Here is a 19455-nt window from a genome sequence, read left to right on the forward strand (position 1 = left end):
AAATTTCTGGGGTTTTAATTGAGCCAAATTTATTTAATCATTTTAAATTTTAATTGCTGTTTTGTCTTGTGTTTTTAAATAGGCTGTACACCGCCCTGAGTCCTTCGGGAGAAGGGCGGTATAGAAATAAAATTATTATTATTATTATTATTATTATTATTATTATTATTATTATTATTATTATTATCATCATCATCATCATCATCATCATCATCATCATCATTATTATTATTATTATTATTATTATTATTTATTTAAGACAAACAATTAATTTGGCAAGAAATTCATAAAGCAGCTTAATTAATAATTGCTAACTCAAAGTCAGTAACATTTTCTAAGTAAGGTCTAAGCTTTTCTGTGTTTTCCTAGGTCCAATCTTAATTCAGCCTATCTGCTGAAAGGACACAGTGCCTTTTCTTTGGATTGAGTCAGTCCAATTTACCCATCTTTCAGCTGGCAGCAAATTACACTACCATGAAATTCTCTGTCCCCACTGCCAATCCCTACCCTGCTTCTATTTCTGCTCTGACCTATTGCTGAGTAGTGCTGTCCAGATTTTTGTGTGTGTAGAGTGGGTGATAAACTAAGGGATTGGTTGCTTCTTCTGGTTATGCTGTTCAACCTTTGCGCCTTCTCAGCCAGCAGGACAAACATCCAACCATTTGTGGGCTGAAGCAGGAATTGGAGGGGGGGGAGGGTAACAAATGTGGAGCTGTTCATAATGTTTGTGCCCCTTCTCTGTACTCTGCACATAGCCTGATGAATACAATTAAACTAAACAGCTCAAAGTCAGAAAGCAGCATTTTACTCAGTGTTTCTTTCTTCCATCCTTCTTTTCTTTAGGCATAAGTGTTGATTGCCAGATTCCTCTTTGCTGTTTGGGAACCCATTTGAGGTTTGGTTCCATAATCTCATTGCTTTATTATTTCAGTCTTGCATTGATCAGGTAAGGGTCACAGAGATAAGATACTTACAATATTAATTACATGGCAGTCTAGCATTTATTGCACAATGTTGTCTCCAGTTCTTTAAGGAGACCCCATTTCTACAGATAAAATTCACTGGAGACAAAATGGGAGAGGTTTGCTTATATTCGCCTGAAATGGCCAATAAGTAGTACTTTAATTTCTCACTTTATTGGTCATATGGCTTGGTAGTGGGTTACAAAGTGTAATAGAGTTGACATATTTGATGACTGCACTTGGACATTATTGGCTTAAGGGGGGAAATGTGACTTTAATTCTAGTCTATCTAAGACCAACCTGAGTTTGCCTTATTCTTGACTAGGGATTAAATGAAAGAAATCTTATATAGGTAGTCCCTGACTTACAACAGTTTATTTAGTGACCATTAGAAATTTCAACAGCACTAAAAAAAAGTGGCTTATGATAATTTTTCACACTTATGATAGTTGCAGCATCCCCATGGTCACATGATCAAAATTTGGATGCTTGGTAACTGGCTCATATTTGTGATAGTTGCAGAGTCCCCAGGTCATGTGATCACCTTTTGTGACCTTCTGACGAGCAAAGTCAACGGGTAAGCTTAACAACTGATTCACTTAACAACTGTGGCAAGAAAGGTCATAAAATGGGGAAAACTCAATAATTTTCTCACTTAACAGCAGAAATTTAGGGCTCAATTATGGTGATAAGTTGAGGACTTCCTGTAAGGAAATGGCAAAACAGACTTCTGTGGAAGAAATTGCAAACTGAAGAAGACTTTGCTAAAAGAGGAGTTGATGACTATGATGGAATGAAGAGCCAGTGAGTACATGGGCTCTTCACGATTTCTCTCCAAACAAGGAAAGTGGTTGAGATTACCCACAAATGCTCCATACAGTTGCTTCTCACAGGGAGACTGCAAGACAAGGCTTGGGAAACAAAGGAATAAACATCTTGCTGAAACCATGGTTGGCATCTTCAAAAGGATACTGGATTCACATACTTCCTTTTCTAATCACTTTTGGAAATTGCTTGTTAATTGTTTTTTCAGCTATTAGGAACATTTGGATCGATACATTTTATAGCACTGGGTGAGATCAGGACAGAATGACAAGTCTTTAAGGATTTCTTTATACATAAGAGATGGGAAGAAGTGATCATTTGTTCTATTGTAAGAAAAAGTAATAGGTTACTAAAGTTGTTTATACTTGTGATGAAGGGGGAAATCATTTTTCTTTTCTTTATTTTTTTTATTTTTCTTTGCTATATTCTTATTTCTTCTATTTTTCTTTCTACCTTTTTCTCTTCTGCACTTTTGATTTTTTTCTTTCAATTTTTAGTTTCTACTAGTTTTTATCTTTTTAATAGTGTCTGATATAGATAGATGATAGATAGATAGATAGATAGATAGATAGATAGATAGATAGATAGATAGATAGATAGGAATGGCAGACAGAAGATACTGTCAAGTCATGTTAATGTTGTGATTAGATGAATTTGGGGAAAGGTCCTCAATTCCTTTTTAACAAATCTCTCTTCAAAAGGTAACATAGTCCCTCTGAGTAGACAGAACAACACTGAAGTTGTTTTTGAAAATTATGTAAAAGGAAACCAAATGTCTATGAAGTTATATTTGTCTGATCTTTTAGAAGCATCCGCTTGTGGTTAATTTTTCCATGACTGCAAGTTTCCATGCTCTGAACATCCATGTGCGAATAGATAATCCCTTAGAGTCCTTCCAATATAGTGTAATTTCCAAGTGAGCTGCAGCCAACAACAATTTTACTAAGACTTTGGTAATATGTTTGCACAGCTACTCATAAACAGAAGGGGGGGGGGGTAATAAGGCATCACACACAGTAATCGTCTGTTTTGCCAGTTCAGTTCCCAAAATCTTTTACTGAAGAATCCATAGAAAGCCATCACTTTCTATCAGCTACACTGCAGTTCTCCAGCTGCTATTGGGCATTGCTTTTCTTACTATACAAAATATTAAAAATAAAATACATTTCAGGTTTTCATATTACAAGTGTAAAATAGAAAGATCTGAATAGATTTGCATCCCAATAATTTTCTCTTTTATTTTTCTTTCATTCAATCAAATATTGTAAAGCACTTTTCTCCAAATTGATACCTTTGAGACTGGTTGTGCTACCATCATATCAGGCATCATGACCATGGCTTACAATGAAAGGAAATCCCCTGCCCCCTGTGGGTAGTGGAAATTCTCTTTCCTCCACTTCATGCCAAAAAAGGAAATTTTTAAAAAATGCTACCCACTCCGCACCAACCGATATGGAGTGATGTGAAGGATGATGCTTTGTAAACAAACAAACTACATATAAACCCCAAGTACACATAAAAACATCAAAACCATCTTGACGTATTATTTTGCTTTATTAAAAAGTCTCTGAAGTTGTAACAAGAAGGAAAGATTAGGGTTTTTAGCTGGAAATTTCCCCAATTCCTCTAACCATGATTACAGGCAGCTGGAATGAAGCGGGGGTGGGGGAAGAGATAAATGCTCCCTTCAGGCTCCAGGAATGGAATGCTGAGCCTATGAAGGGCAGGGGGAAGCAAGAGAGTTATGCATCACTTGATCCCAGGAGCCAATGGTCAAGGTAAAGCAAGAGGGGGAAAATTGTTCTGCTTTCATTCAAACTTACAAAGCCAGTAAAAAGCTCATTCAGCTTTTTTGTACAAATGGCTATTGTACGATCAGATAAACTAGCAAACTGGATCTAAGCCGTTGTTTGTGGTGCCCCTGTTTCCATAAATTAGTTTCTGTTCTTCTGGTATCTAAGATGGAAACTTGGGCATAAAAGAACTAAGGAAAGTTAAGCTTCTCCAGGCTCAAACAGAATCTAACCCTAACCCTAACCCTAACCTGTGGTCATGTGGTCAAAATTCAGATGCTTGGCAACTGATTCATATTTATGACGGTTGTAAAGTCCTGGGGTCATGTGATCACCTTTTGCAACTTTCTGACAAGCAAAGTCAATCAGGAAGCCAGATTCACTTAACAATCATATTACTAACTTAACAACTGCAGTGATTCTCTTAACAACTGTGTCAAGAAAGGTCGTATAATGAGGCAAATTTCACTTAACAACTTTCTCAGTTAGCAATAAAAATTCTATTGTAGTCTATTGTAATTGTAGTCATAAACCAAGGACTACCTGTAATGCCCTAGAGGATAAATGTTAAACAACTATTATGAAAGATTAAAGGGAAAAAAAGGGGGGGTGGGTTTGAAATTATTACCTGTCTAGCGTGCCGAATGTTTGGCCAGATGAAGATGCCAAATAAATAATGTTGTTTAACAAAAGGAACCAAAAGTATTCAACTAACATATGGAACTACTTAAAAGACAATCTTGCCCATAAAATAGATGCGTCAGGTCTATTTTGAGTAAGAGAGTAAGCAATGAAATAATTTGCTGCAATAATTTGCTTTCAAAGGACCAAACATTTCATCCCTCTCCTTCTGGGAACCTCTTGATAACCCAGCCCCAATCTTGCAAACCTAAATACTTTTTTAAAAATTTGATACCTTATGCTCCAAAAATAGTCTTCATTCCAAATTTCTATCATATATGAAGCTGGATCCCTGACTTCTTTCTCTTCAAATAAATCAAGAGCACAAGCCAACTTTGGACTTAAAAGTTATAGAAACAGAAGAAGAGATATGATGCGAAAATTGTGCCTTTGAATAAGAAAAAAACATCCATGTGCATGAGAGAAGGGAACATTTTGAGTGCAGTGTATATAACATTTTCAAGATTCTTCTACCTTGCAATAGTACTTGTCAGCTTCTATGTACAGTTATACATCAGTGGTGGGTTTCAAAATTTTTTACTACTGGTTCTGTGGGTGTGGCTTGGTGGGCGTGGCAAGGGAAGGATACTGTAAAATCTCCATTCCCACTCCACTCCAGGGGAAGGTTACTGCAAAATCCCCATTTCCTCCCAATCAGCTGGGACTTGGGAGGCAGAGAATAGATGGGGGTAGGGCCAGTCAGAATTTTTACTACCAGTTCCCCGAACTTCTCAAAATTTCTGCTACCAATTCTCCAGAACTGGTCAGAACCTGCTGAAACCCATCTCTGTAATACATGTATATTAATACACACACACAGACACATACATTTGCTTTCCCTTTAAATAACTCCTGATAATTGCTTCACATGTCCTTAACTTTTTGAAGGGCGTTCATATCTGAGGAGTATTTGCATATGTATAACACTGAGTAAACACAATTAAGGTTTCTGGTTGGTATAAAACCTGAAAAGAGAACTGGATGTTTTGTTTTTAGTCATGGTGAAGATAATTTCAACTGAGAAGATGATTACTTCCCCCGGAGCATCTCCCGGAGATACGGAGGATCCCAGATCTGCGCACTTTCCACCGTGCTCTTAAGACCCTCCTATTCCAGCAAGCTGGCCTGGCCTAATTTTCTCCCCTTTCTTTTAAATTTTTAAATTGAAATTTTAATTTGTTTTAAATTATTGGGCTTTTTAATTGTCTCGGGCTAAATTATTTAACTTGGTTTTAATTATGTTTCTAACTTTTGTATCTATGTATTTTATTCTGTGCCTGTTCACCGCCCTGAGTCCTTCGGGAGTAGGGCGGTATACAAATTTAATAAAACATAAAACATAAACATTACAAATACTCTACAAACAACCAAACAAATAAAAGAATGTATCAAGTTGACCCAAGTCACGACTATGAGTTGTGTTATTTTTGGAGTGGGGTGGGGTGCTAAACAATAGTCTAAACTAGAAATACTAAAAAATAACTGCAGAACTCCAATGTATTGAATGTAATTGGATCTTCATAACTACAGAAGAGCATAGATTTCCCTAATGATCTCTAGAAGGAGAACATACAAGTCGAAAGGGATTACTCACAAGTAAAAGGAAGAGAAAAACAAGACTGCCCAAACAGCAAGAACATACTGCAGGTTTATATTGTTAGTTTACATGGCTTATCAAGAAAAGGGAAGCCATTTGTCTCTGACAGGAAACCCAGCAACTTGGTTTTGCTGCCAGTCTCCATTGTGATCCTCAAGAACTGTTCTCATTTATTGTAGGTTTTGGTTATTTCCTTTTATGAGCCTGTAAGCATATGAGACTGAACAATTATTGCAAATTGGGAGGAAGAGGTGAAAGAGCCTCAATTCAAGACTTACATATAAGGAAAAACAGAATTTGGGAAAGGCTGCTTATTAAGCATCATAAATTACATGCTAGGACTCTAGAAAGTATCAAAGGTTATCCTCCGAACTTGTTTTAATAGGAGACATTAGAAATGTCCACAGGGTCACATTTCTTTCACTGTACAGTATGCATGCAAGTACAGTACACAACCAAGATGAGACATACATGTTTTGTGACATTTCTAATTGTTTGTAAAAAAAAAAAAAGCAATAAGCATAAAGTGAAGGAAAGTTATAGTTCTAATGGAGTTAACCTTTTCTTCTGTATCATTTTCTTTCATAGAATTGTTTATTCTACCCGCTGGGACCTTACTCCCTTTATATACACATTGATTTTTATCATTTCTATTCCCCATCCCCATTCTGGCTCAGATATCTGAGGAAGACAGTCTGGAAAAGAGGATTTGCAAAGCAGGTTGGTGCTCCTTATCAATTTCTCCATTTTCGTGTCTTTGCATTACCTTTTCAAATAGGGATATTAGAACTGTCTTTCAGCTTCCCTGTTTAAAAACTAAAATTAATAGATAAATTGTTTTAGCTGAGCATTTCATTTTGAAGTGAGCTTCACTTCGGAAAAGTAGTGAAAAAAGGTAATGAAGAATGATGGGGCAGCTGCCTGTACTATGTGTATGATCTGGAGTCTATTTTTGGTAGGATATTAATTAATTTTAATGTGGTATGTGGTCTTTCTTTCTTTCTTTCTTTAAAATTTGACTCTGTGGTTTTCTAAAGTGATCAATTAATAGACATTGATTTTCAGAGAGTATTTTAACTGCACCTGAACCCATAACATATTTTAATCAGATATTAAAAATAATTTACAGTTTCACTCATAAAGATTTTCCTTAAATTATAAGAATAAAAATATTCAATTTTTTGAGCTTTGTTGCAATTTTCTTAGCTAAATACCAGAGAAAAGATATTAACATTCTGATTTTTCATATGCTTTCTATTGTGTTGCCTTTTCTAGAAAGACAGAAAAGACAAATGCCAATTTTAATACTGCAGCATTATTAATTCCCTTTCTATTTGTAGGGCATGTCAAATTTTTCAACTTTCAATTTCCAAACATTAGGGATTGCTCAAAAGTTGTGACATGCCTTTGGATACTTTGGTTACTTTAATATAATTTAAATATGCTTTATAAGTAACTACATAAATATCATAACTTTTTAACTTTTTTTTTGTTTCATTAGTATTACATCATCTTTTCAGTTATATATGAAAACATATTTCTGGCCCTTAGACTGAAGTAGCTTCCAAGAACACACAGTACAGCTATCCCTGGTCTTGAATAATAAAATGACTCTATACCAATACATACAATAAATCCAGGTGAATTCAAGATAAGCCTTTCTGTACATTTTTTTTTAATGGCAACTTTGCAAAATCTATTTAAGTATGTTAAAAACATCTGGATCACTTCAAAGAGAACCTGACTGGAATATTTGTCTAGAGTTTTGAGAGAAGAATATTTATGATTGTTCTAGTGAAATGGCCCAGAACAGGGTGAAAGGTTTGAAGTTTCAGACTTCTCTCCGGAGTCTTCTAAGTCTTCACATCCTGGGCCTGTCTCCTATTTTGGCATAGTAGCTTGGAAGTTCTACTGTTATCACTTATCATCCAAGGAATTCCCTCTGGATGTCCTCTCCTAACCCAGTTTGGAGGCTGTTACTATCTATGCTACATTTCTAGTGATTAATAGATAAAAGCACACTAAAAATAAAAACAACCCCTTGGCCATGTAGCATGGAGGCATGTGGCTAAAGGTTTTAATTATTTCTCTCTTTTCGGGATAAAGGCCCAAAGTAAATATTGTTTGAAAAACAACAACTAACATATAAAAACTGAGGAGCCTGAGTGGCGTAGGAGGCTAATGCCTCCTAAGGCAGCATTTAACATCCAGCTGCCTGCAATTACTGCGAGTTCAATTCTCACCAGGCTCAAGGTCGACTCAGCCTTCCATCCTTTCTAAGGTGGGTAAATTGAGGACCCAGTTTGTGGGGGCAATAAGCTGACTTTGTATAAATATACAAAAGTATGAAGGCTATTGCTTAACGCATTGTAAGCCGCCCTGAGTCTCCGGAGAAGGGTGGCATATAAATCAATTTAAAAAAAAAACCAAAACTATTTAACTTTCAGTGTTCAAAATTCAAACATTCAGGAGAAAAATAATTGATTAAAAAAGAAAATATAAAGTGAATGCAATGCTCCAGGCAAATCACAAGATGGTTCTGATCCGCTACAGATAATTTTCCTGCCAGAAACCTCCATAAGCAGATGCCATAGAAGTTTTCAAAGTCATTACAAGATATTTTAATGTAATTATTCTTTTGCATGTGACTGAGAGCACGTCTCTTTTATTAAGATGTGGATTGAGCATGTCTGATTTGCAGCCTGCATATTCACAACATTTATATATTTTCATGCACACATTTAGCTAGTCACAAAACTGGACAAGCATATCCCTAATATGAAGATATCCATTAGGAAATGTCAACGTTACATAAAAGTTCATACAAGGTAAAGGCATAAAAATGATTGAAAAGTTGCATGAATAAACTGCATTTTTCTTGGTTCAATTATTCCTCAAGTACAACATTAAAAGATATGCCCTTACTAATATTTAAGGAGGGCTGGAAGAAATCAATGAAGCATTTCAAGGAGGATCAAGTTTGTATCTTAGTGAACTGTTTTTCTTTTTAATTTCTGAACTCTTGCTTTTTCTCTTGAAAGCTCTGTCAAAAGTCCCGCTCCGCAGCCAATATTGTGTCTCCACCCCACAACTCTTAGAAACACCTTAAAGCAGGGGTGCTATTCAGCAGGTTCTGACAGGTTATGGAGAACCAGTAGCGGAAATTTTGAGTAGTTTGGAGAACTGGCAAATATCACCTCTGGCTGGCCCCAGAGTGGGATGGGAATGGAGTTTTTGCAATATCCTTCCCCCAAGAGTGGGGAGGGAATGGGGATTTTGCAGTATCCTTCCCCTGGAGTGGGGTGGGAATTGAGATTTTGCAGTAACCTTCCCCTGCCACGCCCACCAAGCCACACCCACAGAACTGGTAGTAAAAAAAATTGAATTCCACCACTGCTTTAAAGCCATTCTTGAACTCTTAAGAATACCATCTTAGCTCATCTACATGAAGAAACAATGGCATCTTCCACATGAGCAGAAGCATGAATTTCACTATAAGGGACAGCTGACAAAATGCCAAGGCATTCTCTCCTTATTTAAGGGTACCTCCCACTGTGAAAATGAAAACATACAGTAAGCTATCTTTACAAGGAGGGGGAAAACCTGGAAGATGAGATGAGGAGGAAGTTCTCCCAACAGAGTTTCGTTTAAGACAGTATTCAGCAGCCACTAAGAACAGAGAATTGCAAGCTGAAACAGATAAATAATGACTTTTGATCCTGTAACAACCTCAAGTACAGTACTGTATAAAGAAGCAATCTTCAACAAACTTAGTTCCAAGCTATTTAGGATTTTGTAACCAACAACTAGCACATTGTGTCCCCAAGTTATTAAAAGTTAGCGAAAATAAATGATTGTTTTTCAAACATTAGAAACTTCTTAGCTGAGATTGTGTACCACAGTCCCACATAGATTACACTGCAGCAAAGGACCAAAGTTGGGTTTAGATACTCTCCCAAATTATAAATTACAGTAGCATTTTCAAGGAAGATGAAAATGTGTACCTCTACCCCTGACTGAGTGTCCTACTGATCAAAGTATTGTTGTTTTCTGAATGATGAAAGGCTACCTTAATGAAAGGCTACCTTTCATTAGCCTACACTTAAATTTCCAATAAACAGTACTTCCGATTTAGCATATCCCATCAACAATTCTGAAATTTCTAACTTCAGACTATATACCCAGAATTCAAATAATATGGTCATTCTTTTGGATCTGATTCTACAAAATGGATTTAATTAGCTATAATGTTTCATTCATTATGTGCTTGATGCTCTCATAGATTTTCTCCAAGAAATAAAGCTTCAAGGAAGGGTTAATATTATTTCTGGCTCTATCATTTTTGCAGGTATTCATCTATAGAGCTAGTCTGCCAAATTTTGATTTTAAAAATTCCTACCTGAAAATTTACACTTGTGTAAGTTTGAAATCGAAACGAGTATTTTAATGGCATCTCTTAAAATATGTATTTCTGACTCATCTAACTCTAAATACTTTTTTAAAAAAATTACTGTAAGGATTTATTTGTTTTTAATCAAAATCTCCATTGAAACATTCAGAAAATAGAAAAATTAAGTTCTTACACAAATGCTTTATACTGGGAATTCACAGAAACTCCATTATATTTTAATACAAACCTTTTATCTATGAAGAAAATGGCTGGATAAGATTTCTACCTGAGATTCTGAAGAGGTGGGTGCTGTCTGTCAGAATGAAACAGGCAACCTAGTATCTTCTATATATTCTCCAGTACAATATCCATATGCCCAAATCCGTATGGGCAAAACCAAAAATTATAGCAACTTTAATCCACATTGCATCAGATTGCCTCTTCCTGGTACTGGCAATACCAGCTATCTATATTATATGCTCTCGACTATAAAACTGTAATTTATAAACCCTGACTCAGAAAAAGGGTGCTGCATATGTTCTAGATTTATCTCTGTATACAGACAGTGGTTATCTAGCCTAATTATTGGTCCTGGAAGCTTGGAGGATCTGCTTTACCTAACAGAGAAACAGTTGGTGCCACACAGTAGTAGATTCAGAATATAGCTAAAGAATATAGTGGTGAGAGTTAGGAATATTAAATAATATATTTCAATTAAACCAAACTCATGGTATGATATAAAAAGCCATGAGAGGGCCTGTTTGCATGCAAGGAAGCTTCAGTTCTCATTCAGAAGGCAGTGGAAAGCACCAACAAAGAAACTAAACCACAGCATTTTCTCACAGCAAATTAAAGTGGTGTAATCTTTACTGACTAAACTGTCTGTTCAAAGAGTAGGACTTCACATCTGTCATGGTCCCTGCTCCCCACCACAACACATCCTTATTTTCTCATTTTACTGAATTACAATTAATGCCTCACAACAGCTGTTGTGTGTTTAAAATTAACGGGAAGCTAGTACCCATTACCTCACTGGATATATTCTGGGAAGTACTATGTGTGCGCATGTGCCCATGAATCATGTGAGCACAATTCAACCAGCTGTTATCTTGTTAGTGTCTATAGTTGAAGGTTTGTCCAGGATAGTTTTCCATATCCTGACTGGGTATTGCTATAAAATCATGCTGTTTCAAATTCAGTTTTTGCTAGATATAAAATAATGTATTTATACATGAATTGTGTCTTCATGACTATAAGATTTCATTCCTAGCTAAAATATTGATAGCATAACAACAGTGGTGGGTTTCAAAAATTTTTACTACTGGTTCTGTGGGTGTGGCATGGCTTGGTGGGCATGGCTTGGTGGGCGTGGCAGGGGAAGGATACTGTAAAATCTCCATTCTCTCCCCACTCCAAGGGAAGGTTACTGCAAAATCCCCATTTCCTCCTGATCAGCTGGGACTTGGGAGGCAGAGAATAGATGGGGGTGGGGCCAGTCAGAGGTGGTATTTACCGGTTCTCCGAACTACTCAAAATTTCCGCTACTGGTTCTCCAGAACTGGTCATAACCTGCTGAAACCCACCTCTGCATAACAATATTGTCTTCTTACAGAGAGCCTTCTTTTCTGTCTCTATTTTTTTTCTGTATTTATGCATCATACTTTTACATTACTCAATAATACAGTAAGAATTCCCTGGAAACTATAATAGACCTTCCCAATCATTGTAGAATAAAAGCAAAGCAATCAAGTCATTGATTTTCTGGCTGGCTACCATCTTTTGCTGTCTTTTTTCTCACCCTGGAATTGAACTGAAACTTCTCAGAGGTCACTTTTTCACCTGAGAAAAATTATTTATTTTAATTGTTTACATCTCCATCAAAATAACATAATTTTGCATTACTTACTTTGAATGTTCTCTCCCTTATGTATGTGTACTGATGTGTGACTGGTCGTCTATGTTAGTGGCATGTGCCATTTTCTCCCATAATGCTACGAAGGATGCAATATAGTTTTAGAAGCATATCTGATATACAGTAGTTGAGTTGAGCCCTATCCTGTACTGGACTACTGGACCTTAGCATGCCAATGATGGGGAATGGCTTAGGAAGCAAGACAAAGAAACAGGTAAGCGGGCCCAGTGACATTTCCCTTAGTGCCAGGAATCATGGTCATGATATTTTACAAGATATTTTAATTAAAGCATAAGTAACTGGAACACTAGCAAGATGTAAAGCAAAAGCCAGATTCAAACATAAACTTTACAAAGCTATTTACAAAGGACTACAGAGAATCCAATCCATAAGCATTGTTATGGAATAAAATGGCGCAGCTTTATTCTGAAGCATGCGCCTTTTCTTAGGTCAGAAAATAGAAATTCTTTTAAGTAGAGATTGCATAGGGCACCTTAGGGGGTAAGCAAAAGTGAGCACTAAGAGGCATTTTTTTTTTCTGTTTGCCTTCTGGAAAACGTGTTTTATAAATGACTACACCAACAGCAGCAGCCATTTTCTGAGAAGGTTATAACACATTCTCACCATTCCATGTGTGGCACTTGCTCAAAAAAATGTGGACCCCTGATATGTGATATATTTCTAAATTCTACAGCTGCATCTAATATGTGTTAATGCAGAAGTCCTTTTCTTGTTTCCAGATCTTACACAATGTAAGAGTTGTGCAAGATCTGGAAGTCTACCTATCTAAGGATCCCACAATGCATCTTTACAACTAGACTTGTCACATACAACCTTTTCTTCTTTCTCCCTTTACTTTCCTCTCTGCCTGTACCCTGGTTGGTTTGACTGCATGAGGAGAAAAAGCTTCCTACCAGCTAAGCAGCTGGCTGCTGCTTGCCAATTGAGACGCTAAATGCTGGGGATAAAGAGCTTCTGGAAAGATAATAAAGCAAAGGGGAGTAAATTAAAGTATCTATAAATAGCACTAGGAGTAAGGAGAAAGGATGATGTCATTGACATTTACATAAGCTGGTATTTCTATCCATTCTTCCACACAGACTTTTCCCCCCTCCCACTGCCTCACTTTGGAAATTATTCAGACTAGCACTGGCCTTTCCTTCAGAGAAAGCCACACTGAGCCTATAGGCAGGCTCATGAGCCTCTTATATCAAATTCATGAAACCTGACAAACAGGTTGCAAATATGAGCTGAGCATTTACACGTAGGGTTCAACAAGTGGTGAGGCAGACATGTGACAGTGGCAGTAGAAGAGAATATATGTGGCTCAGGGTTGAACTGTAGAGTCCTTGGTATTCTCTGAGCTTGGATGTTTCTTTACCAAACTAGGTAATACTGTTTATGCTAGAAGGGAGTGGGATTTCTTCTCTGTTTATATATAGTTGCTTGCCCTGTCGGTGATGGAGGAGGTATTGTTGTCTCCTTGGTAATTTCTTCATTAGGCTGTTATTTATTGTTTGATTGTCTGAACTGGTAGTGTCTTGATTACAGGATTTTTTTTACTGCTTGATTGTTTGGTGTTAATCCTAGTGTTAATCCCTATTTATGTGAGTGTTGATTGCTGGTGAGTAGCTGTTCTGGACTTTTTGTTAAGTAAATCAAAAGATTCAGTAGTCCAGGACAGTGGTGGGATTCAAGTAATTTAACAACCGGTTATCTGCCCTAATGATTTCTTCCAACAACCAGTTTGCCAAACTACTCAGAAAGTTAACAACCGGTTCTCTCGAAGTGGTGCGAACTGGCTGAATTCCACCACTGGTCCAGGAGTCATCTACAATATAGAGTGTAATTACTATAATAGCCACTATGTAGGACAGGAAAGCACAAGACTAGCAGAGGACTAACACCGGCAATAAAAGACATGATGAAAAGGCCTTAATTTCACAACACTTGGATAGATTTATCCATAGTTTCAACTGGAAAACTGACCATCCTAGACCAAGATGCCTAACAGGTGCCCTAGACCTTTCCTAACAGGTGCCCTTCCTTAGAAGTGCAAGTCAACCTTTTGGGAGAGCTGCTAGGTATAGACTGTGAAGAGGCATCATTTTATACTTTAATTCTCTTTCATTATTATTGAATCCAAAGTAATTGCACAATGCTGTCACATTCAATTTGATAGAGTGTCATTTGAATACATGAATGAGCTAAAATGCTTTAAAATGTTACAAAACACTGTTTCTTACTAATGCTTCCAAAAACCATAGAAAACTGCCCTATGGCAGGCCAGAGCATTAGTCCAGTACTATCTGCAGTGCCTATTAGCAGAGCTCAGGGAAAGGTCTTCCCCTGTTCTTTTCTACTGATTCAGCTGATTGCATATGAAATCCACTTCACATAAGGTATGTGTTTCATTACTCAAGCATGGTGTCTATCTTCTTTTACACTTCTCATTTTCATCCATTCCTTTAACCCTCTTGTGGAATGATTCATTGTGGGTGTAATTCCATAAAGGTAAAGATAAAGGTTCCCCTCGCACATACATGCTAGTTGTTCCTGACTCTAGGGGGTGGTGCTTATCTCCGTTTCAAAGCCGAAGAGCCAGCACTGTCCGAAGACATCTCCGTGGTCATGTGGCTGGCATGACTAAACGCCAAAGGTGCATGGAACGCTGTTACCTTCCCACCAAAGGTGGTCCCTATTTTTCTACTTGCATTTTTTATGTGCTTTCAAACCGCTAGGTTGGCAGAAGCTGGGACAAGTAACAAGAGCTCACCCTGTTACGCGGCACTAGGGATTTGAACCGCTGAACTGCCGACCTTTCGATCAACAAGCTCAGCATCTTAGCCATTGAGCCACTGCGTCCCTTTTTGTAATTCCATAGCAAGGATTATAGAGAAGAATAGGGATATGCTCAAAGCCACAAACTTGAGTTCAAGGTTGCAATGTTCTCCTGGTTATATCTATCCTTGGGAACGCATATGGATAGAAGCAGGAAAGAAGTCAGCATTAACTAACCCAGAACAATGCCCCCTTTTCTGCCCTTCGAAAGAGAATGCAAATATCTGAGCAAGAAGCCTATTTTACTCCTGTGTCAAAGCAAGGTCGTGTTTTCCTTTCCCCTAGCATCAACGACTGACTCCTATTTATATGGTATTTGCACAGTGGTTCTGTGTTATTGTAAGGTATTCATAGTTTTTTTTTAACATCAGTATAATTAAAAGACACGATTTAATATGGAATAGGGATGGGTGTACATGTGGGGAATAGGGCAGGATATGGTAAAGTGGTTACAGCAACCAGTTTTCATACAAATATTAATGCCACAAGTTTTATATAGAAACTCTGTGACCTTATGTGGTCTCTAAAGATCTTTGCAAATATTGAGTGAAGTCTTCTACCACACAGATGTAACAGAATAAGAATAGGCTGAACACACAAAAAGTTAAAGAGACAAGATAAAGTTATAATGTGAGTTAGTGGTAAACTGACTCACCCGATCCATAAATCTAGAGGGATTCTGTCTCCTTCCGGCTTGAGAACTGGAATGGGGGACATGGGATAATATCATATTGATTTATTATTTACTGATATTTATTGATTAGATTACTATCATCCTAGTTCCTACATGTTATGTATAAAACACATCAGTGAATCTATATCAGGGAGGTCAAACTCGCAGCGTCACGTTGTCACGCTGCGAGAGAATAATCAGTCTGAAGTCACCAAATGAGCTTCTCTGCTTGAAGATAAACTAGAACCTGAGTCTCATTGGTGCTACTTCAACACATTAAACACTAAACTGGCTCTGGAGACCAACATATACTCAGTCATTACAGAATGCTGAGTAGAAATGGGAGGGACTAGGGCAGTGATGGCTAACATTTTTGCCATTGCATACCAAAAGGGGGGGGAAGCGTGGGGGTGGTCGCGTGCGTGTGTGTGGCCACACTCATAATTCAATGCCCCCACGCCCTGCCCCCGCGTATGCATGCATGACCCCGCCCACGCTCTCACACACATGTGAGCCCCGTTTTGGGCCTAGCAGGCCTCACTGAAGCCTCTGGAGGCCGGAAACGTCCCATTTCCTGACTTCCAGTGGGCCCGGTAGGCCCATTTTTTGCCCTCCGCAGGCTCCAGAGTCTTTCTTGGAGCCTGGGGAGGGTGAAAATGGCCTCCTCCACCCCCCAGAGGCCCTCCAGAGTCCGAAAATGCCCTTCCAGAGCCTCTGTGCAAGCCCTGTATTTACCTGGCATCCAAACGGGCTGCGTGGAGACTCCTTGGAGGGGAGGGGCAGCCAAAAATCAGCTGGCTGGTGCAGCATGTGCGCTGGAGCTGAACTAGGGCAATGGCTCGCGTGCCCGCAGATATGGCTCTGCGTGCCACCTGTGGCACGCATGCCACAGGTTCGCCATCACAGGACTAGGGACTGTCCTTCCAGAAATCTGATTGTGTGGCTGAATGGAATTTTGAAAAGGGTGGAATTTTGGACAGGAACTTTTTATTGGAAATTCCATTTGTAAATAAATTGTTTCAACTCTAGTTTAATTATCTTGAATGATTATAATAAATAAGACTGAAGGGATACTTTCTGCTGAAGCAAATAATCCTAGAGTTTCTGCTCCAAGAACTATCTATTCCTATGAGTGGAGACTGAAGAAATTTGGGTTCCTGAAGTTCCTTTCATGCCCCCGCTTTACCCCTCCAAAGGAAAAGGGTTCTTAAAGCTGATTTAACAGAACTTTATTAAATAGTAGGCTATAGCCCACTTTATGAAATGCCTTACTAAAGTTCAAGTAAATTATATCCAAAGCATTTTGCTGGTCTGCTGATTTTTTCATATTATCAAATAATGCAGAAAGATTTGTTTGGCATAATCTGTTTTGACAAATCCATGTTGGTTTCTGGTTATAGCTTTACTTGCATGTAGGTATTTGCAGATTCATTGTTTGATTATTTTTCCAGGATCTTCACAGATACTGATGTCAAGCTGATAGGTCTGTAGTTTCCTGGATCCATTTTCCCCCCTTTTTTGAAGATGGGAATCACATCTTTCCTTTTCCAGTCATCTGGTATGGACTGCAGTTTCTTAGAATCAGAATTTACACATGCACATATCCACAAACACATAAGACACTTGCTCTTCTTTAAAGTCACTGTCTGTTTTGAAACTTGAATTCTGTTTTCTTTTAGTATTCTTCCTGTTAACTATTTTGTCACTAATATAATATATAGAAGACAGGTGAATAATTTACAAATAGACTTATTAGTTAAAAAATTGGGGGACTGTTTTGAAAGGGGTGGAAAGCTATGTCATAGTAACGTATTCATCAATATTTCAATTAGGGGGATAATAAGTGTATTTGTGTTGGTCTTTTTGATGCACCTTTTTCTTGTTTAGTGTTCTGATTGTTTTGTAGTTTTTCCCTTTTTCTCTTTTTTTTGGATTTTTGGAAGTTTTGTATTTTAACTTTGTCTTGAATAGAAATAAAATATACATTAAAAAAAAGTCACTCTGTCTGTATCCCATGGGGTTGGCAGCTAAGGCAGAGCCACATGCTTTCTGTTTGAAAAACAAGCATCAGACTTCAAGACTTGCAGATGGTGCAGACCCAGAGGCACTCGGTTACCGTGTACACTAACAGGGCCAATGAGATTATTCTCTTAAGCATTCAGGCCAGTAGGGGTTATGGATTAACTAGCAGCCAGAAGCTCCTACTATTTGCCATTTGCATCTCACTGTCATGGTATTGCTACTCTCTTATTGTCAGCAATTCTTCCAGTTTTCCAACATACTGCATCTGCTAACTTGCAAATTAAAGATAAGATTTTTCCATTAGCTTTTGGAAATGGCCTGAGATTTGCAGAAAGGTACATAGCAAATGAGGAACATGCTTGTTCTTATTGCTCCATATCCATGGTGAGCTTGTATCTTTCTCATATGATTCTTAAAGAGATCAGATCCCTGACGGATGATATGGTTTGCGTGGAGAAGGTTCAGGCATGGCAATTTTCAGGGAATACTAGGAAAGGTTCTATTCTGACAAGGACTACTCAAACAGTAATAAGTTGGTTCTGAGTCTCAGAATAAAGCAGTTTCATAAGGCAACCATGAACATTCAAACTAGGGTGAATACAAACAAAATGGACTGAATTTCTCCGAGAAAAGCCTAAGGCCATTTTGTGGCAAAGTCTCTTGTAAACAGAGAGGTGGGGAACTGAGTTGTGAGTAACAGAAAATAAACACTGGACTTTCCAAAGATGTAGACAATCTGCTGAAGTTTGTTTTCCCCAGACAGTTAAGCATTTGGGATTAAATTTACTTTTCCACTGAAGTTTTTTTTTTTTTTTTTACAAATAGCTACAGTAGGTAAATAAAACAAATTTTCCTCTCCAGTTTGCATCTTTAAAATATGGCAACATGTCCAGCCCATTCTAACTGCAAGTTTTACTTTTCTTGTTATATATATATATATATATATATATATGTTTATGTAAGTTTTCACGGGTATGTATGTGTGTATAGTTAATATTTCGGGTTTCTTCCCGTGTAATTGTGGATATATCCCTAAAAGGGTAGAAGCGACGTTTCGGCAGAATCCCATCTGCCATCATCAGGCTTATGCCAGTAGTCATTTTGCACTAATATATATATATGCACTAATAATATATATATGCATCTGTATATACACGCACACAATCTGAATGATTAATATTGATGCCTCTTAGTGATGTTTCAAGCAGAATAATGTCCTGGGTACTGTAAAAAAAACAAAACAAAAAACCCTGCAATTTCCTAACACATGACTGAACTAGAGAGAAAGACTCATACTGACATTGCTTAATTGATTGGTAAGAGCTCTAAGTAGAGCAATAAATGTGAGTTAGAGGCTGACAGGGTTGATTTATGAGGATTTACCAGAAGAAACACATGTGTATATTGCAGGGCTATAGGATGGCTAAGAGAAGAGACAGAGTACATCTCTGGGCCTCTGAAGGCAATTAACCAACTGCACTTTCTTTTAATGATGCATTTGCCCCACCACTGTAGCTTCAGCATCAATAGAGGTATTATTTTTCCATGTCATGATAAAGAGAGGCAATTGCTAGATGTCCAGTATATTTTGTTGCCTGAGGCAAAGGACAAAATCACATCCACCCTATTCTATATAAAAGTATCCAAAGATGGTACTGGTCCAGAGGCAGGAGGCTAATTTAGGGAGCACAGTTTTATCTCTTTCTGCCATTTCACATATAAAATTAAAATGAATTAGAGCTATCTAGCTTTACTATTC

General features: G+C 37.7%; 1 long non-coding RNA gene across 2 annotated transcripts; it reads left to right on the forward strand.

The window, feature by feature from the left end:
* Positions 1-1481: 1481 nt before the first annotated feature.
* Positions 1482-17670, forward strand: LOC117664164 (uncharacterized). Of its 2 annotated transcripts, XR_009622033.2 has the most exons (4): positions 1482-1539; positions 6447-6578; positions 12213-12374; positions 17126-17670. It is a non-coding gene; the product is annotated as an uncharacterized LOC117664164 (long non-coding RNA). The 2 variants fall into 2 exon arrangements; XR_015733088.1 differs by lacking the exon at positions 1482-1539 and having other exon boundaries at positions 6219-6578.
* Positions 17671-19455: the final 1785 nt, after the last annotated feature.

The sequence above is a fragment of the Pantherophis guttatus genome, chromosome 3 (genome assembly GCF_059756535.1).
Source record: "Pantherophis guttatus breed Tessera chromosome 3, ASM5975653v1, whole genome shotgun sequence".
NCBI lineage: Eukaryota > Metazoa > Chordata > Lepidosauria > Squamata > Colubridae > Pantherophis > Pantherophis guttatus.